Source organism: Moschus berezovskii, chromosome 27, assembly GCF_049115385.1.
Source record: "Moschus berezovskii isolate FMDL1 chromosome 27, NW_MosBer_1.0, whole genome shotgun sequence".
NCBI lineage: Eukaryota > Metazoa > Chordata > Mammalia > Artiodactyla > Moschidae > Moschus > Moschus berezovskii.
The window spans coordinates 15888562-15911321 of record NC_142486.1 but is presented as its reverse complement, the minus strand read 5'-3'; positions in this window follow the sequence as shown (position 1 = coordinate 15911321).

Below are 22760 nucleotides of genomic sequence, written 5' to 3'. Positions count from 1 at the left end.
TGAACGTCTGCACCACACGCTTGATCCATGGCATTTAGTGACCCCTTGCGGGAGTTGGTGATGGACAGGGAGGCCTGGCGTGCTGTGATTCATGGGTCGCAGAGAGTCGGACACGACTGAGCAACTGAACTGACTGATGCATCGGATCCTACAGCTGCAAGGCTGCTCAATAGAGACCATCAGCTTTCACTTCTGCTCGCATTTTAGAGATGAGAACAGGAGGTCCATCTTAACCCGACAGGACACATGGAACCAATAACTTTGGGTTCAAATCTTGACTCTGTCCCTGCCCCTACATAAAACATAACCGTGCTCTTCTGGGGACTGAGTTTACTTCTCTGTTAAAGGGGATCATCTTATCTGTCTCACTGTTTGAATGGGAAGATTGAGAGATGAAGTGTGGGGAAAAGTGCACCCACTGAGCACACAACCAGCACTGAACAAATGCTGTATGAAACAGAATCTGAGTATTCAACTCTGCTGAGGCTTACTTAAAGCAGAGACCATGTCCTTTCTGTACCACCCCCCCCAAAAGTTTATAGCTCAAAATCCTCTCGTATATGTTGTTTGGTTATTAAGCCATGTCCAACTCTTTTGCAACCCCATGGACTGTAGCCTGCCAGGTTCTTTTTGTCCATTGGATTTCCCAGGCAACCAGTACTGGAGTGTGTTGCCATTTCCTTCTCCACGGGATCTCCCTCCCCCGACTTGGATCCAACCCTCATCTCCTGCATTGGCAGGTAGATTCTTTACACTGAGCCACCAGGGAAGCCCCTCATATATATAGTCAAGTGATGTTCAACAAGGTGCCAAGACCATTCAGTGGAGGAAAGCCTGTCTTTCCAACAAATGGTTTTAGGAACACTGGATATCCACATGCAGAAGAAGGAAATTAAACTCATACTTCACACCCTATGCAAAAGTTAATTCAAAATGCATGAAAGATCTAAATGTAAAAGATGAAACTATACAAATGTTGAAGAAAATATAAGGGGAAAACTTCATGATACTAGATTTGGCAATGGTTTCTTCAACATGACACTAAAAGCACAGACAACAAAAGAAAAGAACAGGTAAATTAGACTACATCAAAGTTTAAAACTTCTGTGCATCAAAAGGCACAATCAACAGAGTGAAAAGGCAATCCATGGAATGGGAGGAAATATTGGCAAATCATGAATCTGCCAAGGAGTTAATATATAGAGTATATAAAGAACTCCTACAACTCAACAATAGCAAAACCAACTTGATTTAAAAAGTGGCTTAAACAGATATTTCTCCAAAGAAGATATGTAAATGACAACACATGAGAGGATGATTAATATCACTAAGCACTAGGGAAATGCAAATCAAAATCAAAATTAGATACCACTTCATAGCTATCAGGATGGCCACTTAAAAAAAAAATAACAAAGGTTGACAAGGCTGAAGAAAGTGGAACCCTTATGCATTGTGGGTGAGGATGTAAAATGGTACATCTACTATGGAAAACAGATCAGTGTATCTTTCAAAATTTTTAAATAGAATTACCATATTATCAAGCAATTTCACTTTTGGGCATATACCCCCCAAAACTGAAAGTAAAGTCTCAAAAAGATATGTAAGTATCATGTTCACAGCAGCATTACTCAAAAGAGATAAGAGGAAGCAAGTCAGTGTGTCCATCGACAGATGAATGGATAAAAAACAAATGGTATGCATACAATAGAATATTATTCAGCCTCTAAAAAGGGCATTCTGACACATGCTACAACATGGATGAACTTTGAGGACGTTATGCTAAGTGAAATAAGTGAGTTGCAAAAAGACAAATATTGTATGATTCCTCTTATATAAGATCTTCAATACAATAAGTAGTCAAATTCATACAGACAGAAAATAAAGAGGCAGGAGACAGGAGAAGGGAATTACTCTTTAATGGGTTCAGAGTTTGAGTTTTCCAAGATAAAAAGTGTTCTGGAGACAGATGGTGGTAATGGTTACACAACAAGGTAAATGTACTTAACACTACTGAACTATATAATTAAAAATGATTACGATAGTAAATGAAGTGCATTTTGCCATGATAAAAAATAATGATTAAGAAACCTGGGGAGGATTTATGGCCCAGTCTCCTAGGGTATTAGTGGGTGTTTTTTAAATACCGTTGATGGTTACAATTCCAAATATAGGAAGTATTTTCTTCTCAAAGGAAAAAATAAGTGTGGCTGTCAGAATTTTAGATTCTAGGAATTGGAAGACACTTAATAACTGAACAATGGGCTTCCCTGATGGCTCAGATGGTAAAGAATCTTCATGTAATAAGGGAGACCCGGGTTCAATCCCTGGGTCAGGAAGATCACTTGCAGAAAGGAATGGCTACCTACTCCAGTATTGCCTGGAAAATTCCATGGACAGAGAAGTCTGTCAGGCTACAACCCTGGGGTCACAAAAGAGTTGGACATGACTGAATGACTAACACTTTAATAAACGAACAGTTCAACAATACCACCACCCTCCTTTATTTTCTAAAGGGGCTAAAATTGATATCTGGAGAAATTAAGGGACTTACTTGCCCCAAGTCTTCCAGCCAGTTAAGCCTCAGCCAGAACTAGAGCCCACATGTCCCAACACTGAATCCAGTCCTTTCCCACTAAATCCTTTCTCAGTGCTGCCAAGAGCTCTCTCCTGAAAACCTACAGAAGTCTCTGCGCATTCACTAGTAGTCACATCCAGCCCAGTGTGGGCCAACTAGGTAAGCTTTCCCTAGTCTTGAACTAGTCTCCCTACCTGCACTTCAGCTCCTGGAGTACCATGTTCTCACAAACCCCAGGTCTTTTCATAGTTTGAGCACATATTATTTGCTCAGTAAATATTTACTGATGAATTTACTAAAAACAGCTCCACAGCCCAGTTTTCCCAAGAACTCACTGATTTTCAGTCTCATTTTATGGTTGGGAGCATGTCTACCCAGGCTTGAATGTTTGTGAAATTTAGGTTAAAATGTAAAAGAAAGTTTATTCTGTCAAAAATCATTTTTTTAAATGCCTGCTATGGTTCAGGTCCAAAATTAATATCCACATAGCAAAAATTTTGTTAATGCTTTGACTTAATGACAAGTCTAATTTGTAGGGTAAGATGACATGAAAGCACCCAGTAGTGCTGGTATACAATAGAAAGTCAACAAACAATTTTCCCCCATTATTCTTGTGCCTCAGAATAATTAGGCATATTTGGACAGAAGTTTCTGTCAGTGACCATAATCGATATTTACTTGCCAAACCAAGCAAATCCTATGGACCAATAGAGTCAAACTGGTTAGAGCAAGAAAATTCCTTGAGGTCTGCAAATGAGGGTAAATGGATGTGAACAAATTTCTTACAAGTTGGAGGGGAGCAAATGAAGACACAAAATTTGTTGTGAACTGTAATGCTCCAGCATTACACCAACATTCTGACTCAATCCACTCATTAGGCCCTCAAAGGATGTTACTGTGGAAACCTGGCCCTAGACATGTTTAATTAATTAATTAATTAGTTTATTTATTTATATTTGGCCATATCATATGGCAAGTGGAATCTTAGTTCCCTGACCAGGGATTGAACCCTGCCCCTTGCACTGGAAGTGTGAAGTCTTAATCCCTGGACCACCAGACAGTAGGTGACAGAAGCTGGCTTATGATTCAGGCATGTCTATAGCCTATCATATGAGGATCAGAAAGCTGATGGAGAAAGGACTCAACCAGTCCCTTGAAAGGAATCTAAAGAGAGATCCTTCAGTCACTCCGTGGTGATAAATTCCTCTCAGAGTTCTGACTCAGATAAAGCCTCTCTCAGAGAGCTGTTTTATTTTTTTCCTTCCAAATTATTGAGTCTTAAAACTTGGTGACACTAAAGACCCTTTTGAAAATTTGATGAAAGCTTTTCATTCAGTCAACCAGATATTCATTCAATAAATATCATGAGCAGAAGGCTCTATTCTGTGAGATAAGAATACAATGGTGAACAAAGGATTCAAGATCCCTGGCCTCCTGGAACTACAACCTGCTTCTGGACCCTCTCCTTGGAAAAATGCACGTTCATCTAAACATCCACATGCAGTTTAAATCAGTGGAACCTCAGTCCTCTTGGAGCTCATCCTTAGAAAGAACCCCTAGATATTAGTACTTAATAACGTTCCTTCTATACCTAGTTAAACCTCACTTTTGTGTTTAGTTTTGTATCAGAATTGCTTGATAAGATTATTGCTTTCCCACTTTATGATCCCACTTTTTTCCATCAACCAATTCATTCATTCAACAAACATCTGAATATTGCTAACTGCAAGGCACTTGGGTAGAAGCAATACTTTTGGCTGTGCTCTAGGAATGTGGGATGTCTCCCCAACCTGGGCATCCCCAGTGAAAATGCCAAATCCTAACCATTAGGCCACCAAGGAACTCGCTGGGTAGAAGCCACAATGAGGAAAGAAACCATATTTCCTATCAATGAAAAGCCTTAGTGAAAGAGGCAGATGCACAAAAAAATTATGATAAGATATTAAATGCCATGATAATCACATAACATAATAGCTACCCACTACTGAATAATTTCTAAATAGGTCAAGAATTTGATGGCCTTTAATGTTCCCTTGTTCAACCATGTCAATATCAAAATAAAATTGGTAATATCCCTACTTTACAAATGAGAAAACAAAAGGTTAGCAATGTTAGGAAACTTGCCAATGATCTCCAGATATCAGTAGCTACATGTAATACATAGACATGTGATAAAAATATTGGGGGAAAAAGGAAAATATGTTTATAAGCCTGCTTGGGATGAGACATACTTTCTAAAGAAAGACACATATACATATAGAAACCATAAATGAAAAAATTGATGCACTTTTTAAAAGTTTCTAAATGATTAAAAAAAATACAAATGAGAAGTAGGAGAAAATAACTGCAATAGTCAAGAGATTGTCAATTTCTCCTTTTATTTCTGTTAGTGTTTGTCTTATGTATTGAGGTGCTCCTTTGTTGGGTGCACAGATATTTACAATTATTATGTCTTCCTCTTGGATTGATCCCTTGACCATTATGTAGTGTCCTTCCTTATCTCTCATAATATTCTTTATTTTAAGGTCTACTTTGTCTGATATGAGGATTGCTACTCCAGCTTTCTTTTGCTTTCCATTTGCATGGACTGTATTTCTCCATCCTCTCACTTTCAGTCTATATGTGTCTTTAGATCTGAAGTGGGTTTCTTGTAGACAGCATGTATATGCATCTTGTTTTCTATCCATTCAGCCAGTCTGTGTCTTTTGGTTGAAGCATTTAATCCGTTTACATTTAAAGTAATTATTGATATATATGTTCCTATGGCCATTATCTTAATTGTTTGGGGTTTGTTTTTGTAGATATTTTTCTTCTCTGTATTTCCTGACTATATAATAAGTCCCTTCAACATTTGTTGTAAACCTGGTTTGGTGGTACTGAATTCTCTTTACTTTTGCTTGTCTGAAAAGCTTTTGATTTCTCCATCAATTCTGACAGTAACACAATATAGTAGGAGACTTTAACACCTGACTTACACCAATGGACAGATTATCAAAACAGAAAATAAGGAAACACAAGTCTTAAATGATACATTAGATGAGGTGGATCTCACTGATATCTTCAAGACATTCCATCCAAATGCAGAAGAATACACCTTCTCAAGTGCACATGGAACATTGTCCAGGATAGACCACATCATGGGTCACAAATCAAACCTCAGTAAATTTAAGAAAATTGAAATCATATCAAGCATCTTTTCCGACCACAGTGCTATGAGACTAGATACCAATTACAATAAAAAACACAAACACATGGAGATTAAACAAGACATTTCTAAATAACAAACAGGTTACTGAAGAAATCAAAAGGGAAATTTAAAAATTCCTAAAAACAAATGACAATGAAAACACAACACCTCAAAACCTATGAGATGCAGCAAAAGCATTTCTACAAGGAAAGTTTATAGCAATGCAATCCTACCTCACGAAACAAGAAAAACATCGAACAGACAACCTAGCTTTACACCTAAAACAACTGGAAAAAGAAGAACAAAAACCCCCCAAAATTAGCGGAAGGAAAGAAATCATAAGGATCAGAGCAGAAATAAATGAAAAATAAATGAAAGAAACAATAGTAAAGATTAATAAAACTAAAAGCTGGTTCTTTGAGAAGATAAATAAAATTGACAAACCTTTAGCCAGACTCATCAAGAAAAACAGAGAGAAGAATCAAATCAACAAAATTAGAGATGAAAAAGGAGAGGTTACAACAGACAATGCAGAAATACAAAGGAGTATAAGAGACTATTATGAACAACTATATGGCAATAAAATGGACAACCTGGAAGAAATGGACAGATTCTTAGAAAAGTTCAATCTTCCAAGACTGAACCAGAAAGAAATAAATATTATGAACAACCCAATTAGAAGCACTGAAATCAAAGCTGTGATCAAAAATCTCCCAAAAAAACAAAAGCCCAGGACCAGATGGCTTCACAGGTAAACTCTATCAAACATTTAGAGACGAGCTAATGCCTATCCTTCTAAAACGCTTTCAAAATATCGCAGAGGAAGGAACACTTTCAAATTCATTCTACGAGACCACCATCACCCTGATACCAAAACCAGACAAAGACAACACACAAAAAAAGAAAACTACAGGGCAATTTCACTAATGAATATAGATGCAAAACCCCTCAACAAAATATTAGCAAACAGAATTCAACAACACATTAAAAAGCTCATACACCATAATCAAGTTGGGTTTATTCTAGGGATGCAAGGATTCTTCAATATATGCAAATCAATCAATGTGATACACCATACTAACAAATTGAAAGATAAAAACCATATGATAATAGATGCAGAAAAAGCCTTTGACAAAATTCAGCACCCATTTATGATTAAAATTCTTCAAAAAATGGGCATAGAAAGAAACTACCTCAATGTAGTATAGGCCATATATGATAAGCCCACAGCAAACATTCTCAATGGTGAACTGAAAGCATTCCCCCTAAGATTAGGAACAAGACAATGGTGTCCACTTTCACCACTATTATTCAACATAGTTTTGGAAGTCCTAGCTATAGCAATCAGAGAAGAAAAAGAAATAAAAAGAATCCAGATCAGAAAAGAATAAGTTTAAAGCTCTCACTGTTTGCAGATGACATGATACTATAGATAGAAAACCCTAAAGATACTATCAGAAAATTACTAGAGCTAATCAGTGAATTTAGCAAAGTCGCAGGATACAAAATCAATACACAGAAATCACTTGCATCCCTAAATTCAAACAATGAAAAATCATAAAGAGAAATTGAGGAATCAATCCCATTCACAATTGCAACAGAAAGAATAAAATATCTAGGAATAAACTTAAGGGGACAAAAGAACTGTATAAAGAAAATTATAAGGCACTGATGAAAGAAATCAAAGATGACATAAACAGATAGAGATATTCCATGTTCCTGGGTAGGAAGAATCAATATTGTGAAAATGACTATACTACCAGTGTAATCTACAGGTTCAATGCTATCCCTGTCAAATTACCAATGGCATTTTTTCACAGAACTAGAACAAAAAAATTTCACCATTCATACGGAAACACAATCAGTCAGTCAGTTCAGTCACTCAGTCATGTCTAACTCTTTGCAACCCCATGGACTGTAGTATGCCAGGCTTCCCTGTCCTATCTTTTTGCCTTTTCATACTATTCATGGGTTTCTCAAGGCAAGAATACGGAAGTGATTTGCTATTCCCTTCTCCAGTAGACCACGTTTTGTCAGAACTCTCCACCATGACCCGACCATTTGGGTGGCCCTAAACGGCAGATGACACCACCCTTATGGCAGAAAGTGAAGAGGAACTCAAAGGCCTCTTGATGAAAGTGAAAGAGGAGAATGAAAAGGTTGGCTTGAAGCTCAACATTCAGAAAACAGAGATCATGGCATCTGGTCCCATCACTTCATGGGAAATAGATGGGGAAACAGTGGAAACAGTGTCAGACTTTATTTTTTTGGGCTCCAAAATCACTGCAGATGCTGATTGCAGCCAGGAAATTAAAAGAGGCTTACTCCTTGGAAGGAAAGTTATGACCAACCTAGATAGGATATTAAAAAGCAAAGATATTACTTTGCCAAAAAAGGTCCGTCTAGTCAAGGCTATGGTTTTTCCAGTGGTCATGTATGGATGTGAGAGTTGGACTGTGAAGAAAGCTGATCGCTGAAGAATTGATGCTTTTGAACTGTGGTGCTGGAGAAGACTCTTGAGAGTCCCTTATACTGCAAGGAGATCCAACCAGTCCATTCTAAAGGAGATCAATCCTGGGTGTTCATTGGAAGGACTGATGCTAAAGCTGAAACTCCAATACTTTGGCCACCTCATGCGATGAGTTGACTCACTGGAAAAGAGTCTGATGCTGGGAGGGATTGGGGGTGGGAGGAGACGGGGACGACAGAGAATGAGATGGCTGGATGGCATCACCAACTCGATGGACATGAGTTTGAGTGAGCTCCGGGAGTTGGTGATGGACAGGGAGGCCTGGCGTGCTGTGATTCATGGGGTCGCAAAGAGTCGGACACGACTGAGCGACTGAACTGAACTGAACTGAACTGAAACGTCATGGCTCGTGGTTTCATTGAGTTAGACAAGGCTGTGGTCCATGTGGAAACACAAAAGACTCCAAATAGTCAAAGTAGTCTTGAGAAAGAAGAATAGAGCTGGAGGAATCAACCTTCCTGACTTCAGATTATACTACAAAACTACAGTCATCAAGACAGTATGGTACTGGCACCAAAACAGAAATCTAGACCAATGGAGCAAGATAGAAAGCCCAGAAATAAACCCATGCACCTATGGGTACCTTATTTTTGACAGAGGAGGCAAGACTATACAATGGGGCAAAGACAGCCTCTTTAATAAGCACTGCTGGGAAAACTAGACAGCTACATGTAAAAGAATGAAATTAGAACACTTCCTAATACCACACACAAAGAAAAACTCAAAATGGATTGAAGACCTAAATGTGAGACCAGAAACTATAAAACTCTTAGAGGAAAACATAGGCAGAACACTTGATGACATAAAGCAAGATCCTCTATGACCCATCTCCTGGAGTAGTGGAAATAAAAACAAAAGTTAACAAGTGGGACCTGATTAAACTTAAAAGCTTTTGCACAGCAAAGAAAACTAAAAGCAAGGTGAAAAGACAACCTTCAGAATGGGAGAAAATAATAGCAAATGAAACAACTGACAAAGGATTAATTTCCAAAATATACAAGCAGCTCATACAACTCAATACCAGAAAAACAAACAACCCAATCAAAAAGTGGGAAAAATACCTAAACAGGCATTTCTCCAAAGAAGACATACAGGTGACTAACATGAAAAGATGGTTAACATTGCTCATTATTAGAGAAATGCAAATCAAAACTACAATGAGATACCACCTCACACTGCTCAGAATGGCCATCATCAAAAAGTCTACAAACAATAAATGCTGGAAAGGGTGTAGAGAAAAGGGAACCATTTTGCACTGTTGGTGGGAATGTAAATTGATGCAGCCACTGTGGACGATGGTATGGAGATTTCTTAAAAAACTAGGAATAAAACTACCATATGACCCAGCAATCCCACTCCTAGGCATATATCCTGAGGAAACCAAAATTGAAAAGACACATGTATCTCATTGTTTATTGCAGCACTATTTACAATAGCTAGAACATGAAAGTAACCTAAATGTCTATTGACAGATGAATGGATAAAGAAATTGTGGTACATATACACAATGAAATATTACTCAGCCATAAAAAGAACATATTTCAGTCAGTTCTAATGAAGTGGATGAACCTAGAACCTATTATACAGAGTGAAGTAAGTCAGAATGAGAAAGATAAATATCACATACTAATGGATATATACAATCTGGAAAGATGGTACCAAATAATTTATTTGCAGGGCAGCAGTGGACAAAAAGACATAGAGAACAGACTTATGGACATGGGGAGAGGGGAGGAGAGGGTGAGATGTATGAAGAGAAACATGGAAACTTACATTACCATATGTAAAATAGATAGGCAACTGGAATTTGCCATATGTCTCAGGAAACTCAAACAGGGGCTCTGTATCAACTTAGAGGGGTGGTATGGGAGGGAAATGGGAAGCAGGTTCAAGGAGGGGGGGATATATATATATATATATATAAAACCTATGGCTGATTCATGTTGAGGTTTGACAGAAAACAAAATTTTGTAAACCAATTATCCTTCAATTTAAAAATTAATTTAAAAAAAGAGATTAGTAGTAGGTGATATGTTTCCCCTTGAGGTAAAATTTAGATATTGTGAAATGCACAGGCCTTAAGTATAAAATTTCATACACTGTAATTTATGAAAGGTAATGCCCATTAAAAATACCTCAATCTAGATATGAAATGCTTCCAGTACTCTGGGAACTTCCCTCATTCCCCTTGCAGTTACTCCCTGCCTTCTCTGTCCAAAGGTCATCACTATTCTGATTCTATCATTGAAATATTTCTTTTTTTCCTTAAAATGTCCAAATTCTCTCACTAGATTGTACATTTTCTTAAAGGAGGATCTGCCTGATTCTTTTTCTCCCTTAGGGTGTGTATGTGTGTGTGTGATAAAATATATACAACGTAAAACTTGCCATTTTAACAGTTTTGAAGTGTGCAATTCAGTGTAATTAGTTATATTCACAGTGTTGTGCAACCATCACAATTTACTTCCAAAAATTTTTTATCACCCCAAACAGAAATTCTGTAACCATTAAGCAATCATATATCCCTTGACCCAGACACTAGTAACCTCTTGTCTACTCCCTATCTTTATGCATTTGCGTATTCTAAGAGGAGAAGGGGATGACAGAGGACGAGATGGCTGGATGGCATCACCAACTCGATGGACATGAGTTTGGATAAACTCCGGGAATTGGTGATGGGCAGGGAAGCCTGGCGTGCTGTGATTCATGGGGTCGCAAAGAGTCGGACACGACTGAGCGACTGAACTGAACTGAACTGATTCTAAGATATTTCATGTAAGTAGAATCATAATATTTGTCTTTTTGTGTTTGGCTAATTTCACTTAGCATCACGTCTTCAAGGTTCATCCATTCATAGCTTGTGTCAGAATTTCTTTCCTTTTTAAGGCTGAATAATATTCCATTGCATAAACACACCACATTTTGTTTATTCATTCATATGTTGATGGACACTTAGTTTTTTTCCACATTTTGGCTGTTATGAACATTTTGGTGTACGAGTGTCTGAGTCCTTGTTTTTAAATCTTTCTATGACTGGGAGAGGAATCAGCTTGGTCATATGGTAATCCTGTTTAACTCTTGGAGAAATTGCCAAACTGTTTCCCACAGCAGCTGCACCATTTTACATTCCCACCAGCAATGCACAAAGGTTCCAACTTCTCCACATTCTTACCAACACTTGTTATTATCTTTTTGATAACAGCCATCCTAGTACATTGGAAGTGGTATTTCACTGTGGCTTTTATTTGCATTTCCCTAGTTTTGGGCTCCAAAATCACTGCGGATGCTGATTGCAGCCATGAAATTAAAAGATGCTTACTCCTTGGAAGGAAAGTTATGACCAACCTAGATAGCATATTAAAAAGCAGAGACATTACTTTGCCAACAAAGGTCCGTCTAGTCAAGGCTATGGTTTTTCCAGTGGTCATGTATGGATGTGAGAGCTGGACTATGAAGAAAGCTGATCGCTGAAGAATTGATGCTTTTGAACTGTGGTGTTGGAGAAGACTCTTGACAGTCCCTTGGACTGCAAGGAGATCCAACCAGTCCATTCTAAAGGAGATCAGTCCTGGGTGTTCATTGGAAGGACTGATGTTGAAGGTGAAACTCCAATACTTCAGCCAATACTTTGATGGGAAGAGCTGACTCATTTGAAAAGACCCTGATGCTGGGAAAGATTGAGGGCAGGAGGAGAAGGGGACGACAAAGGATGAGATGGCTGGATGGCATCACTGATTCAACGGACATGAGTTTGGGTAAACTCCGGGTGTTGGTGATGGACAGGGAGGCCTGGCGTGCTGCAGTTCATGCGGGCACAAAGAGTCGGACATGACTGAGTGACTGAACTGAAACTGAATGACTAATGGTGTTGAACACTTTTCATGTACTTGTTTCTTATTTGGTGAAAAAAAGAGAAAGACAGTAAATTGTCTAGGAGGGGACACAGGGCCAGTATAACTACTTTAGGGAGGTAGGTGGCAATAGTAATTTTGCTTTGTCCTAAAAAAGGGAATTTATTACTAATGTAATTTGAAATTGACTCCTCTTTCATCTGTAGCTTCAGTTATCATCTATAAACTGATGATTCAAACATCCCTACCCCTAAGCCATATGCTGAAGTCAAGTTTAATGTTCCTATTTTCATATTTTTACTATGAAGCTCTATTCATTCAACATACATTTGTTGGGTGCCCACTGTGTGCTATGGACTGTTCTAAGTGCTGGGGATCCAATAGTGACTATACCAAACAGATCTTTAGCTTAAAGAATTTATATACTCGTTTACAATTGGTGTGGTACAGGCACCTAACTTAGTATGTTCAAAAACTGAACTCGTGGAGTGACATCAGTGAAAAAGATGGAGCTAGTACCTCCAGTAGCCTGTACCTCCCCAGAATTACCAAAAAAAAAAACCCAGCAAAAACTGTCAGAATGAACATGACAGAGTTCCGGGAGATATTCTGGACAGGTGTTTCATGTTCAGTGATGCTGAGCAGAACTTCAGTTCCATCTAAATAAATATATGAATTTAAAGTTAGGTTCTCCAGACAGAGGACAAATATTGTGTGATATTGCTTCTATGTGGAATCTAAGAAAATGGTACAAATGAACTTATTTACAAAACAGTAATAGAGTCACAGATGTAGAAAACAAGCCTATGATTACCAGGGGGAATGGGGGAGGGATAAATTGGGAGATTGGGATTGACATATACACATAACTATATAAAAAATAGATAACTAATAAGGACCAGGGAACAATACAGCACAGGGAACAATACTCTGTAATGGCCTATATGGAAAAATAATCTAAAAAAAGTGGATATATATATTTGTATTAGATTCACTTTGCTGTACACCTGAAATGAATGCAACATTATAAATCAACTATACTCCAATATTTTTTTTTAGATTGCACTTACTACCTTTCCTTAATATATACTCCTTTTACTGCATCTTCATCTCAGGTGACAGGATCACCATCCACCCAATCTCCCAAGTAAGAAACCTCTGAGTCAGCCTTGACTCCACCCTCTTCCCTTATCCCACACATTCCATCCATCATCAAAATTATCTCTGGTACTCTTCCCCTCCTCTCCATGCCTACTGCCTTTGATTGTTTCAGATTCTCATTCTCTCTCATCAGGACCAATGCAGCTATCTCCTAACCCTTTTCACTGTCTCCAGTTTCTCCTCCCGTCAATCCATCATGCATGTCACCTACTCAATTAGCTTTCTAAAAGAGCAATCACAAGATTCTGCTGCCCTCCTTAAGACTTCTGCTGGACTTCCCTGGTGGTCTAGTGGTTAGGACTCCACCCTTCCAATGCAGGGGGCATGGGTTTGATCCCTGGTTGGGGAACTAAGATCCTACATGCCTATACGGCTCAGCCAAAAAATAAACAACATTTAAGAAAACTAAATAAAATAAATAAAAATAAAAATGACCTCTATTGGCTCCAGGAGAAAGTTCCAGCTCCTGGGACATCCTTCACAACTTCGTCTCAACCACACAGCATCATCTTTCCATTTTTCACTCCAGCCACATAAATACCTTGCAATTCTAGCTATTCCACACCACCATACTTTTGGCTAGCATTATACTCCTCATGGAACTCACTTACTTCTACCTTATACATACTTTGTCTTCAAGACTAACCTCAAAGGTCACAGCCACTGTGATGTTTTTCCTCCACTCTCATAACTGAGCCTCCACCCACATCATGCTTCTGCAATACTCCTTATATTACAGTACAGAGCACCCTGCATTTTACCTTTTTGTAAAGAAAATCTATCTCCTTTGGAATGTGAATTCCTGAAAAGCAGAGAATGTGTCACACTCTCATCATCTCTATAACCTCAACACTCAGCACAGTACCTGGCACATGGGAGTCTCAAAATGTTGGTGAGTTCCCTCTTCTGTTCCCCTCAGCAACTGTTCTAAATCTCTGCTACTCTCCTCAAATCCTTTTCCCAACTTCTCAGTTCAGTCTATCTGAAATGTCAGCAGATGACCTCACCAGAAAGAGGCCATCACTTTGTTGCTCTTCAGTTGCTAAGTCGTGTCTGACTCTTTGTGACCCCATAGACTGCAGCATGCCATGCTTTCCTGTCTTTCACTATCTCCTGGAGCTTGCTCAAACTCATGTCCATTGAGTCGGTGATGTCATCCAACCATCTCATCCTCTGTCATCCCCTTCTCCTCCTGCCTGCAGTCTTTCCTAGCCTCAGGGTGTTTTCTAATGAGTCAGCTCTTTGCATCACGTGGCCAAAATATCGGAGCTTCAGCTTCAACATCAGTCCTTCCAATGAATATTCAGGACTGATTTCCTTAAGGATTAACTGGTTTGATCTCCTTGCAGTCCAAGGGACTCTCAAGAGTCTTCTCCAACATCACAGTTCAAAGGCATCAATTCTTCAATGGTCCAACTTTATGAACTTCTTTATGGTCCAACTCTCACATCCATACATGACTACTGAAAAAACTATAGCTTTGACTATACGACCTTTGTCGGGAAAGTAATGTCTCTGCTTTTTAATATGCTATCTAGGTTATGATAGGTTTTCTTCCAAGGAACAAGTGTCTTTTAATTTCATGGCTGCACTCACCATCTGCAGTGATTTTGGAGCCCAAGAAAATAAAGGTTGTCACTGCTTCCATTGATTCCCCATGTATTTGCCATGAAGTGATGGGACTGGATGCTTTGATCATTTTTTGAATGTTGAGTTTTAAGTTGGCTTTTTCACTCTCTTCTTTCACTTTCATCAAGAGGCCCTTTAGTTCCTCTTTGTTTTCTGCCATAAGGGTGGTGTCATCTGCATATCCGAGGTTATTGATATTTCTCCCAGCAATTGTGATTCCAACTGTGCTTCATCCAGCTCAGCATTTCACAGGATATACTCTGCATATAAGTTAACTAAGAAAGGTGACAATATACAGCCTTGATGTACTCCTTCCCCAATTTTAAACCAGTTGGCTGTTTCATGTCTGGTTCTAACTGTTGTTTAGAGGCAGGTTTCTCAGGAGGCAGGTAAGGTGGTTGGGTATTCCCATTTCTTTAAGAATTTTCCACAGTTTGGTGTGATCCACAGTCGAAGGCTTTAGCGTAGTCAATGAAGCAGTAGATGTTTTTCTGGAATTCTCTTGCTTTTTCTATGATCCAACTGGTGTTGGGACTTTGATCTCTGGTTCCTCCACCTTTTCTAAATCCAGCTTGAACATCTGGAAGTTCTCGGTTCACATACTGTTGAAGACTAGCTTGGAGAATTTTGAGCATTACTTTGCTAGTATGTGAGATGAGTGCAATTGTGCCATAGTTTGAACATTCTTTGGCATTGTCTTTCTTTCAGATTGGAGTGAAAACTGACCTTTTCTAGTCCTGGGGCCACTGCTGAGTTTTCCAAATTTGCAGGCATATTGAGTGAAGCACTATTACAGCATCATCTTTTAGGATTTGAAATAACTCAACTGGAATTCCATCACCTCCACTAGCTTTGTTCCTATGGCCCATTTAACTTCACACTCCAGGATGTCTGGCTCTAGGTGAGGGATCACACCATCATGGTTATCTGGGTCATTACAATCTTTTTTTGTATAATTCTGTGTATTCGTGCCACCTCTTCTTAATATCTTCTGCTTTTGTTAGGTCCATACTGTTCCTGTCCTTTATTGTGCCCATCTTTGCATGAAATATTCCCTTGGTATTCTTAATTTTCTTGAGGAGATCCATACATGACTACTGGAAAAACTATACCTTTGATTATATAGACCTTTGTTGGCAAAGTGATGTCTCTGTTTTTTAAAATGCTGTCTAGGTTTGTCATAGCTTTTCTTTCAAGGAGCATGTTTTAATTTCATGGCTGCAGTCACCGTCTGCAGTGATTTTGGAGCCCAAGAAAATAAAGTCTGTCACTGTTTCCACTTTTTCCCCTTCTATTTGGCATGAAGTGTTGGGACTGGATGCCATGATCTTAGTTTTTTGAATGTTGAGTTTTAAGCCAGTTTTTTTACTCTCCTCTTTCATCCTCATCAAGAGGCTCTTTAGTTGCTCTTCACTTTATGCCATTAGAGTGGCCATCACTTATGAAATCTTTTATCATCTACCCTTGCCACATACCCTGCATACCAATCTATGCTTTCCTCCTAGCTTCAGCTCACAGAGGAAGATGTGTTCCTTGTCCACCCAAGACCAGTGCCGTCACTGTGCTCCAGATCTCATCTCTTTAGGGCTTCCTCAATCATCCTTCCATCCTTTTCCACCCATATTCATTCAACAAATGTTTATAGAGCAACACTGTATCTGGATGCTGGGATTATAAGGGCAAATGAGTTAGATAATGCTCTAGACCTCATAAAGCTTCCACTGTAGTGAGAAAGATAGACCAAAAAAATTGAAATGGATGTAAAGGAAATGAATAGGAAGATAAGGGAATAAGAGACAGGTCACTTTATTTTTGTTTTGTTTTTTGGTATTTTTCCCAGGAAACATGATTTGTTGTTGTTGTTTAGTTGCTAAGTTGTGTCCATCTCTTTTGCAACCCCATGGACTGTAGCCCACCAAGCTTCTCTGTCTATGGGATTTCCCAGGCAAGAATACTGGAGTGGGTTGCCATTTCCTTCCCCAAGGGATCTTTTCGACCTAGGGATTGAACCCGTGTCTCCTGCATTGACAGCTGGATTCTTTACCACTGAGTCACCAGGTCACTTTAAATAAGGAAGTCAAGGACTTTCCTGGTGGCCCAGTGGCTAGGAGGACAGAGGAAAAAAACCCTTTTTTTGTGGAGGTGACATTTGAGCTGATGCCTTAAGGATGTGGATGTGAATAAATTTTCTATGTGAAGTTCTGGGGGATGAGGAGTCCAGGTAGAAGGAACAGTGGTATGAGGATCCAGAGAGAAAGAGAAAAGCCAAAGTTGTCTCAATGGCCTATAAGGCCCTCCAAGCTCCAGGCCCCCCATTATCTCTCTGACCTCATTTCCTACTGCACTTCCCCTCCCTCAGTCCACCAACCTCCTTGCTACTTTTCAATTATGTCATGTGTATGCTCACCCTAGAGTCTTTGTTCTGGTTGTTCTCACTGCCTGCAAAGTTTTCCTTAGATATCTGCTTGACTAATTTGCTCACTTCCTTCAAGTCTTTGCTCAAAAGTCACCTTTTCTACAAGGCCTACCCAACTACCCTACTTAAAATTAGTATTCACATCCCCTCTGCCACGGACACTCCTGATCCCCTTATCCTACTTTACTTTTTCTTTCTTTTTCTTTTGGCTGCACTAGGTCTTCATCGCAGCACACAGACTCTGTAGTTGTGGCACACAGGCTTAGTTATTTCATGGCATGTGGGCTCTTAGTTCCCCCACCAGGGATCAAACACACATCCCCTGCGTTGGAAGGTAGATTCTTAACCTCTGGACCACCAGGAAAGTTCCACTTTTTATTTTTCTATAGTGCCTATCACCTTGTAACATACTTCATAATTTACTTATTCATTAAGTCTACTGTTTATTGACTACCCCCTCACTAGAACATAAACTTCACGAGGGTAGGAATCTTTTGGTCACTAGTGTATTCTAAGGACTCAGAAGAGTGCCTGGCACAACATGGGTGCTTCACGCAAATTTATTAACTAAATGAATTCTTCAAAACTCATCTCAGATATCAGGTTCTTCACAAAGTATTTCCCAGCCGTGAATAGGAATGCCCCCTTCTTTGGGCTACCTTTGTATCTTGTACCATTGTTGGATTTTCCAGATAATGTTGTCATTTGTCTGTCTAGATTATGAGGGCAAAGTTTGGGACCCATCTGATGTATTTCTACATTCTTGTAGAATTATTATTCTTGCCATCTCAGGGCCTGACAATACTATACATGTGTTATTTTGATAAATTAGTAAAGCCACACCAAGATCAAAAGTCTGGAAATATTCTGTTGGTGACCGTGTGGGAAACAGGCCTGCCCACAGTGTTGATAAGAGTGTAAACTGACTGACTTACGCTCCCTGCAGGACAAAGTGAAAATATCTATCAAGTTAAACATTTACTTTCAGAAATTCTGCTTTTAAGAATGTTTATCTATCAGGGCTTCTCCTCTGGTGGTCTAGTGGTTAAGAATCCACCCGCCAATGCAGGGGAGATGGGTTCGATCCCTGGTCTGGAAAGATCCCACACACCAAAGGGTGACTGAGCCCCTGCACCACAACTACTGAAAACTGCACAGCGAGAAGCCTACACAACACAACGAAGAGCAGCCTCTGCTCGACTGCAGTCAGAGAAAGCTCGTGCACAGCAGCGAAGACCCAGTGCAGCCCTAAATAAATGAAAAATTTAAAAAGAATGCATCTATCATATTTACTCACTCAAGTATTCCAAGATACAGAGATATTCACTGAGACATAGTTTTTGATTATCTATATCTATCTATATATATATAGATAAAACTTAACTGTCCCACCAGTAGGGCCTTATACAAATTATAGCATATCCATAATAGAATACTCTGTGGCTGCTATGTAGGAAGAGACATATATCTATATGTACAAACACAGAACAAGCTCTGAGATGTATCAGATAGAAAGAATATAATGCAGGTAAATACTCCATACATGGAGTATGAAAATATGTGTATTTCACAAAAAGGAAAACACTAGATGCACATGCTTATATGTTCACAGAGTATTTTGGAAAGATAAACAAGAAACTCTGAACAGCGGCTGACTCTAGAGAGGAGGACTGGAGTATCAGAAGTCAAGGTGAGGGGAACACTTATTTTACACTGTATACTCCGTTAGTTTGAATTTTTTATCATGTATATTACATTTCCAAAAATAATTTTAAAAATTTTAATGATAAAGTAAGTCGCGTCGGACACGACTGAGCGACTGAACTGAACTGAAGACTCAAAGTTGCATATTAGGAAAGGATGGAGAAGGATTCGGCCCTCCACTGTGCCTTAGGTGATTGACAGAAAACTGTCACATCTTTTTTAGGAGTTTCTGTTTTCAGTTTCTCTCTCGAATAGAAAGGGAAAAGGAGTGGGACTGGAGACTTGGATTAGGAACTTGATCTTGCCACTGAGCCACTCCTAGAAAAATGGTGGCCATGGCCCACTGGACAGCGTCCAAAGCATCTTGATTAGGGGTTCAGTTCAGTCGCTCAGTCGTGTCTGAACTGAACTGAACCCCTAATCAAGATGCTTTGGGTTAAGATCCATATATTATGTGAGAGGCCGTGAGAGTTTCCCTGGGGAGGCTATATTCAGAATGGGGATACTAAGTAGTCAGTTTCTTCTACACCAAGGCCCAACCTGATATTATGAGCACAGGAAGACTGTCTTGACCTCAAGAATCAGCACCGGCCAGGGAAGACTGGGCTGCCAAGGGGTTGGGGCTGGCTACCTTCCTAGGGGAACTGTCCTGTCATGCAGTGAAACTGAGACAGAAACCTTGGCCCATGAAGCAGAGGAGAAGGAAGAGGCAGGGGTTTGGTGGGCTTAGGGTTCCCCAGAGCTCACCTCAGGCAGTGAAAGGTGGGAAAGGTCCCTGGGCTTTTGGAGAACAGAGTGAATGGCATATGATGTGGGAAATGGCAGACATACAGAAAGGGAAATGAGTTAGCCAGGTAAAAAAAAACATTACTCAGCTGTTCTGTTCCTTTCCATCTTCACAAGCCAAAGCAGATATCATAGAATTGAGTCCCTTGTTCCTATAAGTCCAGGGATGGAAGAGTCCTTAAAGATATTTTAGCCAACGTCCTCAGTGATGCTGGAATCCTTCTATGCTCTAGGCTCCATTCATACACTCACAGAACTAGCAATGCCTCAGACACCACAGGACCTGGTATACAAGGCTCTTCTCCTGCTTTCTCCTCCGGAGAAGCAGACCTAGAAGGATCTTTCCCCACAGCCTTTCTCTGCCTGGCCCAAGTTCCAGCTCCCAGTAAGAAGCCCACACCTGACAGAGCTCCACTTTCTTCCTCTCCAAAGCCAGCTTAAAGTCAGGAGGAGGCACAATGCTGAGAAGCCCAGAAAGTTCCCTAGATTCCTCTGTGATCAGGTCAACTTCATTAAAATGAACTATGTTCCCCGAGGATTTGATCGCAGAGGTGATGTTGATTGCTGTATCACAGTTCCTATGGATACAGGCTCACAGTGAAAAGGGAACAGGTATACATCAGCATCTTCCTGTAAAACTGGGATCTGACCTCCTTTATAGTCAATCATGAAGCAGGCCACCGAGCAAATGGCACAGCATGAACAGAATCAAGAGAGTCCTGAATGACTTCAGTGGAAAAGAACACTAAATGAAATGATGCATGTGAAAGGATGTGTTCTATTCTTGGTTCAGCTTGCATCCTGCATAACTTCACCATTCATCTTTCATACCCAGAAGGGAGATCATCCAACTGAAAGTGTTGCAAACTGGCAGCCCCCAGGCCAAATAAAACCTATAAACCGATCTGGTATGAGTTCAGAATGTTTAAAACATGTTTTGAGTCAACTTTTAAAAAATCCATATCTTTTCAGTGGAAAAAAAATCCAATTTTCAGTGTCAATGCCCTCCTGTCAAAAGGTCTCAAGAACAAACCTATAATTGAACAAAGTTGGGTTTATTGACTCATTGCAGAAGGAGACCACACAATATGTGAAACTGTGAGACATCTCAGTAAGAGATGCTGTAAATGACTTATTGTAGGACTTGAACTTGTGTTAAGTTTCTGGGGAGCATTCAAGGAAATGGGCTGACTCTGATTTAGATGCTATGAAGGAGTGGGGAATAGTTCTACAATTGGTTATCTTAACACTTTTAATCTAAATGATAGGAAGACTAAAGCTATCACTGACAAAGAAGGAAAAGTAATTTATATTAGGCAGGATGTGGGTATTGGGTCATTTCTGTTGTTTGGATAATGTTCTTGCTTTTTGTTCATTTACTATTTATTTGGCTGTGCTGTGTCTTAGTTGCGGATCTTTTAAGTTGCAGCACGTAAACTCTTAGTTGTGGCATGTGGGATCTAGTTCCCTGACCAGGGATTGAACCCAGGCCCCCTGCACTGGAATCTCAGAGTCTTAGTGACTGTACCACCAGTGAAGTCCCTATTCTTATTTTTGACTGTGTTCAGATATAATGACATGGTGGTCTTGTTTTTGTTTTGATCCATCACAGTTGACAGAGTGGCCCTGAATCTACGATACTGGTGTTCTGTAAAATCGTTTACATTTTATCAAGAGAAAACAACATCTAGCTGTGAGTTCATACTGGCTCCTATCAACACCAAGCCTGAGATGATAGTGCCAGCCAGCTCCAGGCTGTCAGAGGATGCTTTCTCTTTCTGTCTCCCTTTTGGCCAAAGGCGGATGGAGTCATGCTTTAGGATGTTAGCTTACCACCCAGCTTTTTACCATTGCAAAGATTTTGTTCATCAGGAGACTGTCCAGAGAAGATCTATAGTTAGACTACGGTTAGTCTTTCCTTCCCCTTTTGTTGCTGAATGAGTTCTCAAAACCTCTGATACAACGATGGTTACACAGCAGCATTTAAAACTAACCAGGACTTCCCATGTGGTACAGTGAATAAGAATTGGCCTGCCAATGCAGGAGACATGGGTTCGATCCCTAGTCCAGGAAGATTCCACATGTTGAGTAACTAAGCCTGTGAACCACAACTACTGAACCCAAGTTCCAGGGCCCATGAGCTGCAAATACTGAGCCAGTGTGTTGCGATAACTCAAGTCCATGTGCCCAGAGCTTGTGCCCCGCAACGAGAGAAGCCACTGCAATGAGAAGCCTGCACACCACAACGAACTGCCCCGCTATTGGCAGTTCCCAAGTGCAGCTTGTCGTTTTTAGCAATTCAAGTTATTTGTTTTTTTAGCATAGTCACAGGCTGCTCAACTTGACCTGTATTTAGACAGGTGCTGCAAGCCATATTTGTCAAAACATGAACTTCCCTTTGGTTAATGAATTTAAATGTAAATTGGTTGTTGGGCTTCTAAGTAGCAGTTGTCATTTTCGATGTCTGCTGAGGTTAGAGACAAGATCTGGATCAACTTTTCCAATAATATTACCCCTCTCTGGCAAGTAAAGCTCATACAGCATGCATGATAATGGAGTAGGTTATCCCTCCTGGGAGTTTTCTTGAATAGCCTATTCTTAAACAGTCTGCCTCATTTTGGAGATTTCTGGAGAAGTGATAGTTTAAATACTTTAAAGGTTCTTAACAATTACCCTGAATACACAGGATAAGTTAGTGTGCAACAGGCAGGTAAAAGCCTGTTGTCTGCATGAGAAGTTAAACCTAGGACTTCCCTGGTGGTCCAGTGGCTAAGACTCCACCCTTCCAATGCAGGGGTCCCAGGTTCAATCCCTGGTCAGGGAACTAGATCCCACATGCTGCAACTAAAAGTTTGCATGCTGCAACTAAGACCTGGCATATCAAAAAAGAAAAAACATTGGACCCTACTGACGCATCGATT